Here is a 14,012-nt window from a genome sequence, read left to right as displayed (position 1 = left end):
TAATTATATTAATTCAACTGTAAACCTAAAAATTTACAGCCAATTTTGAAAGAGATGCATCCTACCTCAGGAAACCGTTATTGAATATGTCAATTGTGTTGTAATGATATCTTCTAAGTATGTTGTTATTAAATAAATAATTTTTAAAAATTAAAAAATAGATAAAAATGAATGGTAATTTGTTTCATCTTTTGAGAATCTTGTTTTCTTTATTCTTTTTTTGTTTTTTTTTTTGAGTTTGTTATATATTCTGGATTTTAAACTTTTGTCAGATGTGTCCCTGGTGAAGATTTGCTCCCATTCTGTGGATTTTCTCTTCACTTCCTTTGTTGTTTCCTTTGCTATACAAAAGCCTTTTAGTTTAATGAGGTTATCACTTGTTCATTGTTGACCTTATTCCTGAGCAACTGATTTTCCATTAAGAAAGTTTTTTTGATCCATTTAGAGTTGAACTTTGTGCAAGGTGAAAGACAAGGATCTAGTTTCATTCCACGGATGGAGATTCAGTTTTGCCAGCACCGTTTGTTGAAGATGCTGTCTTTCCTCAAACCCTAAAAACCACAATGACTGGCACAACAAGTGATATTGGTGAAGTACTGGTTCTTTTACCTTGGTGGTAATCAACAGCTACCTAATTGAACTGAAAGCCCAGTCAATGGGAGGAAACTCAGGTGTGGCACTGTAAACATACACATGGCTGGAGAGGTTTTAGATCTTAGAGAAAACCCCAAGGCTGTTACATCCTTAGACAAATGTAACATGGATCCATAAATATACAGACATGTATCACAGTCACCACTCATCAAAGAAGCTTCTTTTGTACTAGATGGATATCCAGCAGTGAATAAAATTTCTGCTTTCCCCATATATCATGAGTGTTTAGTATTGTTTGTGGTTTAGAACTTAGACATTCTGAATGGGGTAGGATGAAATCTCAAAGTCGTTTTAATTTGTATTTCCCTTATGGCTAAATATGTTGAACCTTTTAAACATATTTCACAGCCATTTGTATTTCATCTTTTGAGAACTCCCTTTTTAGTTTCTTGCCGCAGTTTTTACATGTGTTATTTAAATTCCTGGTGAAATGGAAGAAACTGAAAACAATCATCTTGAGTGAAGAAATTCAGACTCAGAATCACAGTGTTATATGTTTCTCTCATTTGTGGATGCTAGTTCTGAATTCTTACATATACATGATTTGATTGGAAAACTCATACAGGTGTGGAAACCAGTATATGCCCAAAGGGGGATGCTTCTGGGGGGGGGGGACAGAATTCAAGAATAGAAAAGGGTAAGAAAATGATGGAGTAGGAAGGGTGAAAGGGAATGAGGAATTGGAGGACAGGGCAGAGGAGTAACAATGGGGAGGAATAAGTAACCCTAAAAGTATTTAAGAAAAAATCCATATGGAAAATTATCACTATAAAAGCACTTTTATATACATACTTATAAATATATGTGTGTGCATAGTAAATGTGTATATATTATATTTATGTTAAAAATACTTTTCTATAACAAAGGGACATTGTCACCATAGATAACAAAGGAAAAGTCCTCCCTTTTTCAAAGCAGTTGACTAGGGCTGGAGAGATGGCTCAGTGATTAAGAACACTGGATTTGAATACCAGCATCTATATGGCAGCTGACAACTGCCTGTAACTCCAGTTCCAGGTGAACTAACAGCCTCTTCTGTCCTGCATGGGCATTGCATGACATGGATGCACTTACCTACATGCAGGCAATACATGCATACACATAAAATAAGAATGATAAATAAAATATTTTTTTAAAAAGCAATTGACCAAGGGTCCAAATTTCCCACATGCCTGCAAACAATACTGGTCTTTGTCCCTGCTCTTAGTTATCCACCAGAAGTTGAGGGTACATCCCTCCAGCTGAAGATACTATACACACAAGTTGTTGAACAAATAGGGGGAAATAAAGTTGGTCCTCACTGAAAGGCTTCTCACTTCCCACTGGTTAGCTTTCATCGTGTTGGAAGGTGCTAATCATGCAACTGGAAGAGAAAAGTAGACCTCAAACCTTGCAAAGTTATAAATCCTGAGAGCTACAACAAGTGAACTGTTAAGATAAATTCAATGGTGCTATAGTGGTATGAAAATTATAGGAGTAATCAACTTCTTTCTAGTTGTATTTAAGGTTTGCTTCATAGGATGGAGCCCATAGGTGACATTGATATTAGGCCTAGAATCCTGAAACTAGACAGTCCTCAGGCCAGAGGAGAAAGCCTAATAAAGGTATTCTGCTATATAGACATAGTATGAAACTGATTTCTCATGGCTTATTGTGTACCCATAGATTAATACATCTCTCAACTCTCACCCAAGAAGCTTCTCATGCAACAGTTGGTAATTAACCCAGAAACCCAAAGTGGCTAATGTATGGAGAATAAATTGGTATAGAGATAATTGTGAAATGTGGAGGAACGATTGTAAGAACGAGATAGTTTATGACCATAAAGAAACATAATTTTCCAGACAGTGAGGCAGTTACTCAAATGAACTCATTATAATGGTGAGAGCATACACAGGACTCATGTAGTCTTAAACCAGACAAAATTCCAGCATAAAAGTGAAGACATGGGTAAGAAACTTCATACTTAGCTGAGGAACTATTGGTAACTGGTAACTTCTGGGAGAGGGAAAGTTGGTTTCTTCAAGGTTGTGATGTTGGGAAGGGTAACCAAACTCCAGTGGATGGACCCACACTGAAGGATGTTTGGGGACACAAATTTGACTACATAAGCCTTAATATATAAAACAAAGTACACGAAATTGGGTGGAGGATATTAAGGGGCATGTGCAGATTTGTGAGTTGGGACTAAGTATGATCAAATTATGTTGTATGAAATTAACAATTTTAAAAAATTAGAAATGGTAATATTAATTTGCTTTCTACTATAGCAACAGAATCTAGAGAAAAGTATGCATGTTGTCTGGACTGCTGCTGTGGCATTCTGTCCACAAACACCATTAGATACAGACAAATTAGAAAATGTTGATTCAAACAGATTTGAAACAATTAAATTTCACTATTTCAACCTCAGGATAAAATGAAATCTGGAGTTTCCCAAATTAATAAGCTGAGTTCATTGTTTTGTATACAATTCCACAGTGCACTCATGTTTCCTTATCAGATCCCAAATAGATTTCTCTACCATTTCTTAATCAAAGTTAGGTTCTTTTTCTTTGATAATTAGTTACATTTCACACTTATTCTTTTATTTTTGGTATTGTGAAGGACCCTAATTCAGTCCCCCTAGGCTAAAGACAAGGAAATAAGTCCTCCAGGCCAAAGAACTGTACAAGGAAGTAAAAATAAAAAAATAATTCTGAATGCTAAGAACAAGCTGAACTGACCTTTCTAATGCTCTTTGCCTAAAGCTGGAAATTATCCCAGAAATCCCCCCCTACCTCTGCTTGGCACATAGCCGCCGCTTTTTTGCTTGGCACATAGCCACCACTTGTGACGTTACTGCCGCTTTCTCTCTAGTTTGTGGTCTTTGTCTTTAACAGAAGCCTGTGAACTGGGCTCTGGGCTTCTGCCCTCCGAGTGAGGCAGGGGGCCGTTTTGCAAAATGTAATAAATCCTCATGCTTGTTGCATCTCCTGATCTGAGGACTGAGTTAATGGGGAGTGGCCTCCTATGGATGTTGGGTACCCCAAACTGGGGTTCCAACAACTGTTGTTGTAAATAACAAGTGAATAGTATAGCTGGGACTACAAATATTTAAATCTGACGGGATCCAGTTTCAATTATATTCCATCTCTGAAAGAAGTCAAAATTTGTTCATGGATCATATGAATTTTATTGCCTCATGAGTAAAAATAATTTATAGATTCCTATTGTTGTTTTGCTCCTGGTATGTATTTGGTTGACCTGCCTATAATCTTTAAACTCCATATTGATTTTCTTTCTATTAAACAAATACAATATATATTTCTTTATTCAGAATAATCACATAACCTCTTCTTCTAATCAGTATTCCCAACACTTATCTTATGTAACCTGAAATGCCTCCAGCTGATCACTATGACACAAGTGATAGTCCCACCTACTTCCCAGGCTCTGTGGAAGGAGTTAAGCAGGCAGAAGCCCATCACCTTTCCCACCCAGTTGACCTTAGCTACGTGAATGGGAGGAGCCATTGCCATATTGAGCACAGGGATTTCAGCAGCCATGGCAAACAGCTGGCAAGCAGGTAAGGAGCCACAAAGTGAAAAGCTAAGAGACTGAGGGTGGGACATACATGACAATATTTCATACCTTTGTAAGTCACCCCCTCCCAGATGCAATAAACTGTGAAAAACCCAAATGGACGGTATTCTGTCCATGTGTCTATCCTGGGAACTCAGAGGGTGCGGGAGCACCACAGGTCTCCCAAGAAGGGGGAGCAGAAAATACGGTGAAACATCACATCATCAGTATGACTGAATTTTTAAAATATTTATGGACAGGTCTTAGCTGCTACGTGGTTTCTGGGATTCGAACCTGGGTCTTCTGCAAGAACAGTCAGTATTCTTAAGGCTGACCCATCTCTCCAGCTAAGACTTTGTAAATTTTTAATCTTCTTTTTTTAAAAGTGATAACAGTATCAAGGAGTGGTGGCACAAGCCTTGAATCCCAGCACTGGAGCAGCGGATGAAGCTGGATCTCTGTGAAAGTGAGGCTAGTCTTATCCTTATAGCAAGTTCTAAGCCAGATGTGGCTACAGAGTAATCCTGTCTCAAAAACAAGTGACAGCTGGAGACCCCTCCCACTTCCCCAGGGCTTGACCTCTCTGCCATACAGCAGGGGCAAAGACCTCAGGAGAGTGCCTGAGAGTGCTTGGATCAGGCCTACATCTGATGATGAAGTTCCCCAAATCTTCCTGTGTCCACATCTTGCTTTGGGACCAGATGAGGCCCCTCCACCTCACCAGTACTGGACTTCTCTGTCCTACAGTAGGGCTGAAATCTTAGCAGACTGCCTGAGAGTGCCTAAATGGGACTACTCTTAGGGAACTTCCCAAATTTGCTGTGAGTGCCCACTTGTAGGGTTCCAGACATTAGAAGGAAGCCTGAGTGTACCTTACTAGAGCGCTACTCAGGCCTCTGTGTGAGCTCCGGAGAAGCTGATCTGAAGCCATCAGTTCCCTCAGAGAACCATAAGTCTAGACCAACCAGCTTTACATATCCATTAATAAAACAATCTAAGCACACCAGTAATACAAACATAGTAGACTTCCACTCATCAATGGAAGGCTTGAGTTTCATACCAGAATCACAGACAACAAAAGAGATACACATGCCAAAATCACAACAGAAAAATGATATTATGGAAAACTAAAACAGTATGTTCCCACCAAACTTCATGAGTCCTATAAAAGAGTTCTACAAGGAGAACCACCTATAGATAACCCAGGACACAAAATGTAAAAGAATGGTTATAAAGGAAATCAACAAATTCAAAGAACACACAAGCAAACAAATCAAAGAACTAAAAGAAGACAGGGATAAAATTCTGGCTGAATTCACAAAATATACAGAAATATTGAAGAAAATTCAGGCTGAAATGAAGAAGTGAAACACTCAACAAGTCTATTTAAAACAAAAGGAGAAACTCTCAATGGCAGAATGAATGAAATGGAAAACACAATCCATTTCCACACTGGATGATAACACTGAAGAACTGAACCACTGAAGCAAAAATTATGACAAATTTAAAAAACAAAAACAGGAGCAGAATATGAAGGAAATATGGGACACCATGAAAAGAACAAATCTACACCTCATAGGCATAGAGAAGGAGAATTTCAGGTGAATGGTAATGAGAAGATCTTAAACAGGATTGTAGAAGAGAATTTCCCAAAATTAAGGCATTCCCACACAAATAAAAGAAGCACATAAAACACCAAATAGAACTAGAAAAGAATCTCCCCACAGTGCATCATATGGTGCCTGCCATTAATCCCAGCACTTAGGAGGAAGAGGCAGGCAGATCTCTGTGTGTTCAAGGCCAGCCTGGTCTCCGTAGGGAGTTTCAGGTCAGTTAGTGCTAGAGGGAAACTCTGCCTCAAAAATACCAAAAAACATACAAACAAACAAACAAACAAAAAAATGCTAAGTTCACAGAACCAATAGAGAATACCAAAAGCTGCAAAAGAAAAACAATAGCTCCCATATTGGAAAACCAATCTGAATTACAGTTGACTTATCAATGGAAACTATGAAAGCCATAAGAGCCTGGACCAAAGTATTCCCAGTTATAAATGACCATAGATGCCAACTCAGAAACTCAGAATACTTTACCAAGCAAAACTTACTATTACAATTGAAGGGAAAAGAAAAATCTCCCATGATGTGAAAAAGCTGGAAGAATGTCCGCAAAACTAGCCCTTCAAAGAATACTTGAAGGAATACAAAAAATGGAAAAGGAACACTAAACCCCAGGGATCTAAGTGTCCTTCAACTGAGGAGTGATTAAAGAAAATGTGGTGCATTTACAGAATGGAGTTATACTCAGCAGTAAAGAAAGATGAAATAATGAAATTTGCAGGTAAATAGATGGCTTTAGAAACTGTTACACTAAGTGAAGTAACACAGACTCAGAAAAACAAAAGATGTATGTTCTCCCTCATTTGTGGATCCTAGCACCAAATCCTTGTCAGTGAGCACATATTCTTTTGTAGCTGTAGGAACCATGAAAATGGAAGAGAACTAGGGAGATAAAGGGAAAGAAGAACTTGAGAGAGAGAGAATGCTAGAAGACAGGTTTTACTAAGGGAGAAATATGCAGAAAGGGGGCAGTTAAATGGGAGGGGGAGAAGGAGGGCTCTGCAAGGAACTATGGAAATAAAGGGGAAGAAGGGGCTCAAGAGAGGTAGGATCATAGCAGACACAAATTGTCACTTTCAATTGGGAGGAGAAAGTGGGAGGATAAGACAGGGAGAAAAAGAAGAGAGATAAATAGTGCCTAGCTAGTATAAAAAACCAGAGGCAACGGTATCATTCCATAAACCTACTGAAAATTTGCACATACAACATCGCTACATGAGTTTCTGATGGTTAAACTATTTTGCATTTTTCTCTCTTCTCTTTCCTCTTATAATTTGGTGTAAGTTTATTATCTGATTCACTTTCCCCAAAGCAATAAACATTTTGCTGATGAGTAGTTATTTGGATGAACTCTTTTAAATAAATCCACTCATATGCCCTTATTAACACTTTTAACATTCCTTAAGATACTAGGTTTGCAAATCCCTATATATTAAAACTACTAACACATACAAATACCAAAATTCTTAAACAAATTCACAACTATATTATTCCATGAAGAGAATGGAGTAGTAAAAATTATGAGGTCAAAATAAACTATAGTGTGCTTGATTATAGTAGTATAAATAATCTAAAAAAATTAGGTCTTGTAATGATTGGGGGTTTTCTCTTTCTATAAAACAGTGACCAAAGCCAGTAGAGGAAAGTGTTTATTTCAGCTTACTTGCAACTCTCAAGTGAAAATTCATCACTGAGAAAAGTCAAGGCAGGAACTCAAGGCAGGAACCTGGAGGACAAAATCTGAAGCAGAGACCATGGAGGAATGGTTACTGGCTGGCTTTTCTTGGATGGCTCAGATATTTTCACATGCAGTCTAGGCAAAACTGCCAAGGCATGGCACAGTGAACAGTAGATTGGACCCTCTAATTAGCAATCAAGACAATGGCCAATGATGTGCCCTCAGGCAAATCTGAGGAAGAAATTCCTCAACAGAGGGTCCCTCTTCCCAGGTCACATTAGTTTGTGTCTAGTTGATAAAAAAATAATCAGTCTAGGCCTCAATTTGATTTTCCAAGGAAGATCTTCAATTTAGAGGTTCTGAGATGTCTAAGTGGTAACATTTCCCTACACTCATTTTTTTCAGATATTAAAAAGGAGTCATAGACATGACAGGCATGCAAAGAGGATAGATCAAGCCATGTCATATTGGCATAGAATAGATCTCATGATGCAGTGAACGTATATCCTATTTATTTCAAACACCATAAAACCAGTTGGATTTGGAGTTAGAAGTATGTCAATGGCTGTGTCATTTTACTGTCAGCAGTTAATATTTTCAACTTAAAATTATAGAGAACCCAACTCATGGTGGTATAATTTGAGAAAATTAAACATCTTCATACACGTTATAACATTAAACACAAAAGAACCTATTGGCCCCTTTCCTTGGTTCTTTGGCAATGACTTCACTTCTGTCTGAAACATGACTGGCAGGATCAATCAGGACAACATGGTGCTGACAGAGTAAAAACATTATCTTACTTACAGAACATAAGCCCTTCTCTTCTGACTGAGTGAAAAACCTGAATGTCTACTTTTGAATCAAAAACAATGATTAGGGAATGCCATATGCTGATTGTTAAAAACCAAGACTTCTTTACTATCATTGGTGAGACAACTAGCACACTGTAATTGACCATTTCTGAAAATACACCCAGTATAACCCAATTGTGAAGATGGCTTGAAAAAAATAAGATAACTAAACATATCAGAGTTGTAGTCAGTGTAAAATGCTGCTGAATTCTTTAATGTTTTCTACAGGTCAATACCGGATAATATTTTATATTTATTAGTAGGAATGTCAGTCCAGTTAGTACGATTTCCTCAGAGGTTAATAATATTGATAGGTTTTCTCCTCCTGCCAACAATAAACAATTCTGCAAAGAGTCCTAAGTCTCTTAGTGCAGTATTGAAAAAATAAGGATAGAATATTGTCTCACATTACAGAGGGAATATTTTTCGGATCCGTTTGCTTATATTAGCTACTTTTCTCATTGCCATGGAAAGCTACCACAGGAATGTAACTTAAAGAAGGAAGCATTCACAGTGTGTGGGGATATAGTCCACCAGTTCCCAATGTGTGGGGATATAGTCCATCAGTTCACAATGTGTGGGGATATAGTCCACCAGCTCACAATGTGTGGGGATATAGTCCACCCACTCACAATGTGTGGGGATATAGTCCACCAGTTCACAATGTGTGGGGATATAGTCCACCCACTCACAATGTGTGGGGATATAGTCCACCAGTTCACAATGTGTGGGGATATAGTCCATCAGTTCACAATGTGTGGGGATATAGGTGACCAGTTCACGATATGTGGGGATATAGTCCATCATGATGAGGTAGGGATGATAGCCAGATCGTCACATACCTCCAGAGCCTGAAAAACCTAGATAGACAGGAATAGATGCTGGTACTCAGCTTGCTTTGTATTTTTACCTTTTATTCAGTCTGGTACTCAAGCCCATTCAGTGTGCTATCCACATTCTTAAGGTGAACTTGTGCTCCCAGGAATGGTTCCATGACTAAGTGATTGACTGGGGAACCTGGAATGGTAAGCTTCCAACCATGTTGGGAATTCTTATTTTTTGACCAGTTAACCTTATGGGGCATTTTGCTACCTACACATTACTCTGTCAGTGCGATATTTCACTAGTTGGGACAAATGTAAATTAGTTTCCACCCTGACTTCTCATGTCTTTATCAATAACACCAGAAGGATAGAAAGGCAGAGTCTGTCTTTGCCAGATCTTCCATCACAAAATGTTTTTCTCTTTAGTTATGAGAATATAATATTCCTAAAAGGTATATATCTTCAAGCATTGCAAGATGAATTTAATAATCATTTAGTAATAAATGCTATTTATCTTTATAATTAAAATGTGTATTATATTTTAATGATTGAAATATTGAAATTTTCTGTAATTCTAGGCAAATAACATATACTATTCAAAATATCAAACATATTAATTTTCAGAAAATTCCATTTTCCTTTTATTTAGTTTTGCACTGTTTAGTAATCCAGTTTCCCTTCAGTTTGCTTTCTACAGTTTTGATATAGGCACCTCCTTTATTTTTATACTATCTAAGGTTAAAGCCCTTCTAAGGTTAACACATGTTCTAAGGTTAACACATGGAAATAGAAGCCCCACCTGGCATGTCATGATAAGTTACTTGAATAGAACTTTTCTGTAAATTTTAAAAGGGTGATAATCCAATTTAAACATAAATGAGTGTTGAAACTTCAAATTTCTCATCTCCAATAGTCAGAATTAACTGGGACAATGAAAAAGATCAATATTATTCAGTGCCTACCAGCAATTTATTTTACAGTAAAATAACCTGTTCAAAGAACCCACTGGTTTAAACTCTAAGAGCAAAGGAGAGCATGCAGAAGCTATGTTGCATGTTGAATAACGAAAATATGATAAGAAGTGAGAATCCAGGGATGGAGAGATGGCTCAGTGGTTAAGAACAATGGCTGCTCTTGCAGAGGTCCTGGGTTCAATTCCCATCTCCCACATGGCTAAACTGCCCATAGGCCCATTTCCAGGAGAATCTGATGCCTTCTTCTGACTTCTGTGGACACTGCATTACATGGGTTTACTTACATACATGCAACTAATGCACTCATATACATAAAATAAAAATAATTTTAAAAATCCATTTTTAAAAAAACATAGTGAGGATCCTTCCACTGTTTGAGTTGGTAGATGACCTGGCATAGGTCATCAGGATTTCTGGTCAGACTGCTTAGCATATTGTGTACAGAGTCTGCTCTGATCTCTGAGGAGTAACTATTCTCCAAGCATTTAGCAAAAGAGAGGTGAGGGAGTTTGCAAGCAGGTCTTGCACAGAGATAAGTTGTATTGGCAATGCTGTTCAGAGAAATAATGCCTGAAGAGCAATCATAGTTGATATAGGAGGATGTGTAACTGAATTTAGCTTAGTAAACGTTAAAGCTGCTTATAATAACTAGTTAAGTTACTGTTCAGAATCACTTTTTACTGATTTCCTATATCTTTGTAAACAAACCTTGCCCCTATACACACCAGCAGGTTACAGAAAAACAATGGAAGCAATTTGAAGTGTTTTCATACCTTCCAAAGCAATTTATTATTCTTTTTTCCATGAAGACTTCTTGGAATTGTAAACATCTGTGAGTTTGATGGTGTAATGTTATCTTATAACAATATCTCAAAAATTGGAACAAATGGAGCTAGCAAGATTGTCAAGAAAGTGGTGGAAAATAATCCACTGGATGATTAAAATAGATAAAGTCTTGGTTTCATTTCTGGTTGATAAAATGTCCCACAGTAACTAATTAAGGGGGAAAGGGTTTATCCTGTTTCACAGTTCAGAGGTACAATTCACCTTGGTGAATTCAATCTTTCAAGAGTTTGAAACAGCTGGACTCATTACACCTAGAGTCAACAGCAGAGAGCAATGAATGAATGCGCGTAAAGCAGTCCTCAGTTCAATGTCTTCTCTTTCATATACCCCAGCATGCCCTGCCTAGAGAATCGTGACCCCCACAGTGGGTTGTCCTATTTTGATAAGCATAATCAATGTAATCCCAAACAGAAGTGACCAGAGGTCCACTTTTCAGGCATGTCTAGATTTTGACAAGTTGAAAATAAACACTCAAAATTACAAATTTCATACACTCATACATGCAAATTTTTTTGTTTTCATTACCCAATATTAGTACCATATGCCACTTATTCAAACTCCACTCCGGTTTGGAATCTACAACTAACAAAGGATTGTCTGACTATATTTTTATTTCTCATGGATCTTCATCGTGCTAACTGCAGAGTTAACTAACATGCTAACCACAGAGATAACTAACATTTTAAGTAACAGAGTCAAGTATTTGAGTTTTTACATAAGTAATAAGTTTCTTATTGTATTACATTTAGAACATCTAAGTTTGGAATCCTCCATATTTTAACAGCAGTCATTGCAGTGCTATAATAAATTTGCTGACTTAGAATGTTATTCTGTCTTATGTGAGTTTTTTAAATTAAAGAATGTATTCCTCTGAACTGATATGTATAACCTTCCAGAGATAAAACAAGACCATGTAAACAATTTAAATAAACCCAGAACAAACAATGAGATAGAAGCAGTAATTAAAGGTTTTCCAAATAAAACATATCCAAGACCAGATGGATATAGTTCAGAATTCCACCAGAATTTCAAAGAAGTACTTCAAATATTTCTCAAAGTATTCCATAAAAATAGAAAAAGGAAGATCACTTCCAAATTATTTTCATGAATTAGCATTATCCTGACACAAAAACTATAAAAGACCAACAAAAATGAAAATTGAAGGCCAGTTTCTTGATAAACATACATTCCAAAATTATCAATAATATGCTTAAAAACCAAATGCAAGAATACATCAAAAAGATTATATCCTATGATCAAGTTGCCTTCATCCCAGAAGAACAAGGATGTTTCAACAGATGTTAATCAATAAATGAAATACACACACACACAAAAAAATCAAGGACAGAAACCACATGATCATCTCATTGAATACAGAAGAAGTTTATGGCAGTACCCCTTAACAAGAAAGTCATGGAGAATCTAGGATACAGAGAATAAATTACAAAATAAGTATCCAGTGTGTCCACAGCCAATATAATACTGAACAGAAAAAAATTCAAAGCAATTTCACCAGATGCAGTAACAAGCAAAAGATGTCCACTCTCTCCATTCCTGTTCAACATTATTCCAATTTTAGATAGTGCTTAGAAGACAAGTGATGGAGAAATGGGAGATGCAAATTATAAAGAAGTCAGATTATAAGATGCTATACATAAAAGACCATAAACTCCACCAGAAGTTTTCCAGAGTTGATAAACACATTCAACACTTTAGCAGAGTACAAAACCAACACATAAAAATGTATAGCCTTCTGATATACCACAAACAAATCTTAGAACCTAGGGAAACAATCCCATTCATGATAGCCTCAAAAAACATAAAATATCCTGGAATAACTCTAACCAAGGGATAGAAATAACAGTGTAATAACTTTATGATGTTAAAGAAAAAAAGCTGAAGAATTCAAAAGATGCAAAGATAATAATGTTATATATCAGAAAGACTATGTGGAAATGGCCATCGTACCAAAAGCAATCTACAAATTTAATGCAATACACATTGAACTTCCAAAAGAATTCCTCATAGGAATTGAAAAAAAATCTACAAATTTCATAAGGAAACAAAAATAAACTGATATTAGCCAAAAATTCCTGTACAATAAAAATCTGCTAGAGGCATTACCATGCTAGAGCTCAAATAGTACTGTAGAACTCTAGTAACAAAAACAGCATGGTACTGGCATAAAAACAGAAATATTGATCAATGGAATAGAATTGAGGACCCAGATTTAAGTCCATGAGTGTACAACCACTTGATTTTCAACAGTTCCCAAAAATACACATTGGAGAAAGCACACCATGTTTAACAAATGTTGCTGGTCAAACTGGAGAGCTACCAGTAGAAGACTGGAAATAGGTCCCTCTTTCTCACCGTGCACAAAACTCAAATCCAAATCGATCAAAGACCTGAACATAAGACCTACTAGCCTGAATCTGAATGGTGGATTGGGAAATACAGTGGAAATTGTAGGCGTGGGTAAAGGCTTTCTGAATAGGACTTTTATAATTTGACTTAAGTCCAATACTGACAAATGGACACCATGACGCTAAAAAGCTTCTGTACAGAAAAAGATACCATCACTCAACTAAGGAGACAACCTACAGAACTGGAAAAAAATCTTTACCAGCTGTGTCATTGACAAAGTATTTGTATCTAGACTACATAAATAAATGAAAAAAGCAAAAGCTATAATAAACAACCAAATTGTAAATTTAGAAAAGGAACTGAGGAAGAAGTTCTCCAAATGTAAAAGGCAAATGGGAGAGAAATATTATTTAAATGGCCAGCATTTTTAACCACCAGGGAAATCCAAATTAAAATAATTGTATGACTTCATCTTATCACAGTCATAATGTCCAAGTCGCCCAAACAAACAAGGACAAACACTGGTGAGAAAGCGGTGAGAGGGTAACACATGTTCACTGCTGAAGGATGTGTGGACTGGTACAACCAGCATGGAAATCACTGTGGAGATTCCGTAAAAACCTAGGGATAGA

The sequence above is a fragment of the Nannospalax galili genome, unplaced genomic scaffold, assembly GCF_000622305.1.
Source record: "Nannospalax galili isolate Female #2095 unplaced genomic scaffold, S.galili_v1.0 scaffold203, whole genome shotgun sequence".
Taxonomy (NCBI): domain Eukaryota; kingdom Metazoa; phylum Chordata; class Mammalia; order Rodentia; family Spalacidae; genus Nannospalax; species Nannospalax galili.
The sequence above is the reverse complement of the archived record's forward strand: the minus strand, read 5'-3'. Positions refer to the sequence as shown.